This window comes from Myotis lucifugus, unplaced genomic scaffold, assembly GCF_000147115.1.
Source record: "Myotis lucifugus unplaced genomic scaffold, Myoluc2.0 scaffold_461, whole genome shotgun sequence".
Lineage (NCBI taxonomy): Eukaryota > Metazoa > Chordata > Mammalia > Chiroptera > Vespertilionidae > Myotis > Myotis lucifugus.
The window spans coordinates 734,291-740,290 of NW_005871509.1; positions in this window are offsets into that span (position 1 = coordinate 734,291).

Consider the following 6,000-nt stretch of genomic DNA (forward strand, 5'->3'; position numbering starts at 1 on the left):
TGGTCCATAAAACAGTTCTCAATAAACTTAAAAGGGTTCAAGTTGTAAAAAGTTGCTGCCTTCTCACAGTAGGATTAAATTATAATCAAAACCGGAAAAGTCTCTGGAATATGTTTGTGTAATTGGAAATAGAATAATAGACTTTTAAATAAACATTAACATGGAAAATAAAAATTCTTTAAACTGAAGTACAACAAAACACAATGTATCAGAAGGCATGGGGTGCTGTTACCACAGTATTCAAGGAGAAACTTATAGCACTAAATCTCTATATTAGGAAAAAAAATAGTATCAAGCATGTCATCAATATCTACCGTAAGGAACAATTTTATTTTTTAATTTAAAATAACCAGTGTAGCTGAAACCGGTTTGGCTCAGTGGATAGAGCGTCGGCCTGCGGACTGAAAGGTCCCAGGTTCGATTCTGGTCAAGGGCACATCCCCAGTAGGAGATGTGCAGGAGGCAGCTGATCGATGTTTCTTTCTCATCAATGTTTCTAACTCTCTATCTCTGTCCCTTCCTCTCTGTAAAAAATCAATAAAATATATTTAAAAAAATAAAAAAAAATAACCAGTGTAAAAGCATAAAGCAAGATTCTAATTCTAGAGATTATTCCCTTGACGATGGATGCATGACTTTCATGTACCCCAGAGCTAGAAATTTAAGAATCAAGACAAAAGGAAAATATATTTTAAACAGTGTTGAGTGTTTCCTTCCCATGGCCTGCATGGATCAGGGTTCGGGAACTAGAAGCTGAGCCGCACACAAATGACAGAGAAAATACACGAGATAATTTGGAAATATTGGGGGACCAGGTGAGTAAGTCCAACTCAGGAGGAAGGACTTCCACTGGTGCTCAGGCCGTGCCAACCTTTTATTGGTCTGGGATACACCCATAGCATAGCCCTTAGGCAGGCGACCCCTCTCGGCAACAGGCAGACCAGCCCATCAGCAAGGATTTACATAATAATAGATGGGGAAGTTGCTTCAGCTACCACTGTCTGGACAAACAGAGGTGGCGCCTAGCTCCAACCTTTGCTAGGGCTTCAAAGGCACCCAGCCTTGGGGGGAGGGCGGGGGGGAGGGGGTTCTCTGTCTACACTTATCAGCTAGTGAAAACAATAGGTGGTCTTTCACAAAACAGTAGAAGCTACACTAAAAATCACAACTCTGAGCTAAACTTATGTATTATTTTTATATTAAGAGATTGAAATGATGGATATTATTATTCTCAGGCTCTTGCTGGTTCCTAATATTCCACAATTCCCTCCCAATATACCTTATATCTAGCAAAGAATATGAGTTAAAGATCTTTCTAACAAATGTACAACTATCCAAATATTGAATGTAGTTAGCTACAGAAATCTAGAGAAATTTTAGGTAAAATCTGGCAAAGAAGGGAAGAAATGGCAGGAAAATAGGAGAGTCCAAGAAGTGCAGTTGGAGCAGAAGCTCATGGAAGGAACACTTGGGAGACAAAACAGGTGTGACTGGGATCCCAGCTCCCAGCAGGAAATAATCCATGAACATTGGTGGTCCTGCCCTAGGATTTTCAGACTGTAATGCCCACCCTGTGGCTGTAGAATTTTTCTTGGCAGATTTCTTGACCGGACTAATATTTAATTACTAAATGTTATTTTAAAAAGCAAAGGATCACATAGGCTGACAAGCCAGGTTCTTTTTATTAGTGGGCCATATGAGGAGGTCAAAACAAAGGGAGGGGCTTTGAAAACACTGTTTGAAGCGTTGGCCCAATTCTAATGAAGGGTCCCGGGAAACCATGCCTGAGCTCATTCTGACTGCATTTCCTCAGTTACCTGATAACCACTGGGTATTTGTATTTTATTTTTTAGTTTTTTGACTTAGTGTATTTTTCCTTTTTATTGAATTTATTGGCGTGATCCTGGGTAACAAAATTATAGAGGCTTCTGGTGCACAATTCTACAACATATCATCTGTACAACGTATTGTGTGTTTACCACCACAAGTCTCTGTTCATCACATTTATTCCCCCTTTACCCTCTTCCACTTCTCGCCACCCATCTCCCTCTGGCAATCACCATACTGCTGTCCGTGTCCATGAGTGTTTCTCTCTTTTATTTTTATTTGCTCAACCCCTCCACTCCTCCCCAAAACCCCACCCCCAACAGCTGTCAGCCTGCTCTTTTGAGTCTGTCTCTATTATGTGTGTTAGTTCATTTTGTCCATTAGTTTCCACACATGAATGAAATTATATGGGACTTGTCTTTCTCAACAAGCTTATTTCACTTAGCATAATGCTCCAAGTCCATCCACATTGTAGCAAAGGGTAGGATTTCCTTCATTTTTACACTGCATAGTATTCCACTGTGAAAATGAACCGCAGCATTTTTATCCACTGATCTACTGATGGACACTTGGGCTGCTTCCACATCTTGGCTATCTCTACTAATAATAAGGTAATACGCAAACTGGTCAGGATGCTGTCACAGTAACGACCAATCAGCAGGCTGTGTGCACAGCAGGCGCAGGTGAATGGGGACTTGCAGCATCGGGGACGGGGGCAGGGGAGCAGGGCCTGGCAAAGGGCGGCCTGTACTCCCCACATGGTGGTGGTGGCTGTGAGCGGCGCCAAGTGGAGCCTGTGGGCCGAGCTGAAACAGTGCCTGTGGGCCATCAGCGCCGAGGAGCAGCTGTGCCAGTCCCTCCTCTTGGCCCAGAATGTGCGTGATCACAGGGACAGCCATGGTGGCGGACCAGATTGATGTCCTCCTGGCTGTGCCACAAGGGTTTGCAGATCTGCACAGGCACAAGCCTCCAGTGTGCCATCCTCTCCCCGTCCTCACGAGCAAACATCCCCCAGCATGCTGTCACCCATGCGGTATGCAACAGTCTTGGACTGTTCCCCCCGCCCCTCCGTCACACTTCTGTCAACCCCCGCGTGCCTACGTCCCCCACATGACGTGCACATGTCCCCTCCGGCACGCTCACGTCCTTTGGAGCATGTCTGGGTGCTCGGGGTGGGTGGCTGTGAGATGACAGTGAGGGCAGAGGCCAGTGCAGTGGCAAGATCACCTCCGTGGGGCTAATGCAGGTGCTGAGGTGGGAGCAGGTCTGGACAGACATACCTGGTGGGCATGGGGTGGCCCTTGCTGAGGTGCCTTCGGTCAGTGTTCAAGATCAAGAGCCCAGAGGCAGCAAGGAGTTCCGTCCTCTCAGTGAAACAGTGGGATAGTCGGGGTGACTGCAGAGGAGGAATGTGCACTCAGGGTGTCGGTGCCCATGAGCGAAGGCTGCCCTGACTGAGCCTCGCTTGCTTGGGGCCTAGCGCACTCCTGCCGGGCAGCGGGTGACAGGACGTGCTTTTCCGAGTTAATGAGAGAAAACATTGATTCTCCCACTGCCCGCGAAGGTGGAAAGTGAAGTGGGGAGACATGCGGGGAGAGGTTCCCTGACTGGGGGTTCCAAACTGCCATTGGTTCCTTTCACTGCTGACTAGAGATATACAGGGTGCCCCCCCCCCCCGCAAATGTATACACACTTTGAATACCTACTAATTCCAGTGGGTTTAAGCATGAAAAGAAAGAAACAACAATGGATCTGTCATCTGTTAAAAGTGTGGGCCTAAACCAGCAGTCAGACATCCCCCAAGGGGTCCCGGATTGAAAAGGGTGCAGGCCGGACTGAGGAATACCCCCCCATGCACAAACTTAGTGTACCTCTAGTTGTAAATAACACTACAATGAACATAGAGGAGCATATATTCTTTCAAATTATTGTTTTGAGTCTCTTCAGGTAAATTTCCGGAAGTGGAATCACTGGGTCATAAGACAATAGCATTGGTAATTTTTTTTGGTAACTCCATACTGTTTTCCAAAGTGGCTACACTGATCTGCATTCCCACCAATGGTGCATGAGAATTCCCTTTCCCCACTTTCTCAACAACACTTGTTGTTTGTTGATTTATTGATAGCCATTCTGACAGGTGTGAGGTATGAGTGACACAGCAACTTTTCATGTGTCTTTTTGCCACCTGTATGTCCTCGTTTGAGAAGTACCCATTCAGGTCCTTTGATCATTTCTTAATTGGATTGTCTGTTTTTTGTGTGGGTTTTTTTGGTATTAACCTTTATAACTTTTTTATAAATTTTAGATATTAACTGCTTTCCACATTTATTATTGGAGAATATGTTCTCCCATATGGGTTTTCTTATAATTTTGCTGATAGTTTCCTTTGCTGTGCAAAAACATTTTTAGTTCGATGTAATCCATTGTATTTACTTTTCTTCTGTTTCCCTTGTCCCAGGAGATATATTGAAGAAACCACTTTAAAATGTCTTAATTATTCCCCAAGTAGAAAAAAGTAAGTAGAAAAAAGACAATAATAAGTATCAGAATAAGTAGAAATAAAATATAACTCAGAACAACAATAAACAATTCAAACAAATCAAAAGCTGTTTTTTTTAAGATCAATGAAATTAATAAAAATTTTAGACAGATTGATTAGGAAAGTGAGAAGGTACAAATTACCCATAATAATTGCAAGAGAATTACCATGTATTCTAAGATATTTTTTTTAAATATGAAGAAAATATGATGATCACCTTTATGTCAATATATCCTACAGTTTAGATGAAATATACAGATTTCTTGGAATATACAAATCATAAAAACACACTCAAGAAGAAATAGATAATATGAATAGTCATAAACTTATTAAAGAAATTGAACTTGTATAAATAACACTCCAGACCCAAATGACTTTATTGGTAAAATCTATGAAACTCTTAAGAAAAGTAAGGAGTAAGGGAATATCTGCCAACTCCTAATGCCAATGAACCACAGAATTACTCTGATATGAAAACTAGAAATATACATTACTAGAAAAGGTAACTATAGACCAATATCTCTCAAAATATAGATGCCAAAATTGTAAGCAAATGTTTATAATAGTAAGGAAATGGTTTCAAGCAATAAATAAAAATGATAATACATGATTAACAAGTAAGTTTTTCCCAGGAGCACAAAATCAGCTTAACATTGGAAAGTCAAACTGCTTAACATCTACTAAACACAATACTAATTTATAGAAATCAATTTTCTTTTTAAAAAATATATTACTTTATATTTAGTATCACATAATTTTTAAAGAAAGTCAAACAACATATTTCACTGTCTTAATAAACCACACAAAAAATTTCAAAAATGGAGAAAAATATTTGAGAATTCTGATAGTTTCAATTTCATAAGTAAAAGCATAAAAATAAAAATTTATATGTGTGAGCAGCAAATAATAGGAAATTGAAAAATTTTAAAATATCATCTACCACTCAAAACACATCACATAATTAGGAGTAGGTCTAACAAAATATATGAAGTAACTTTATATTAGAAACTACAAAGTACATATAGAAGCAATTAAGGAGACATAAAAAAAGGCAGAAATATATCATTTTTATAATTAAAAATACAGAGTATTAAGATGTCAATTTTTCTTAAATTAATGTATATACAAATTCAACAGTGATGGAATAAAAATCATAGAAGCTTTTATTACAGATATTAGAAAGCTAATTTTAAAACTTGTGCAGAATAGCAAAGAAACTAGAATAATCAAAACAAATTTGAAAACTAATATTATCTGCTTTCAAGACTCAGTAACTAAGCTAGTGTGAATTGGTATTTGTGCTGACAAACAGATCAATGAAATAGAATAGAGATCACAGAAATGGACTCACATTACTGATGTTCATAAAAAATGCAAAGGCTGTGCAGTGGAGATAGAATGGTCTTTTCCACAAATGACAGTGGAGCAATTAGATATTCACATGCAAAAGAAAACATAACCAACCACACACAAAACTCTAATCCATTCCTTGTGCATATACAACAACCAAAATGAGTACCAAATCTAAATGTAACAACAAAAACTACAAAAACATTAGGAGAAAACATGAAGATAAATATTTGTGCCTTTGAATTAGGCAATTTTTTAAATATATGATACCAAAAGTCCAGTTG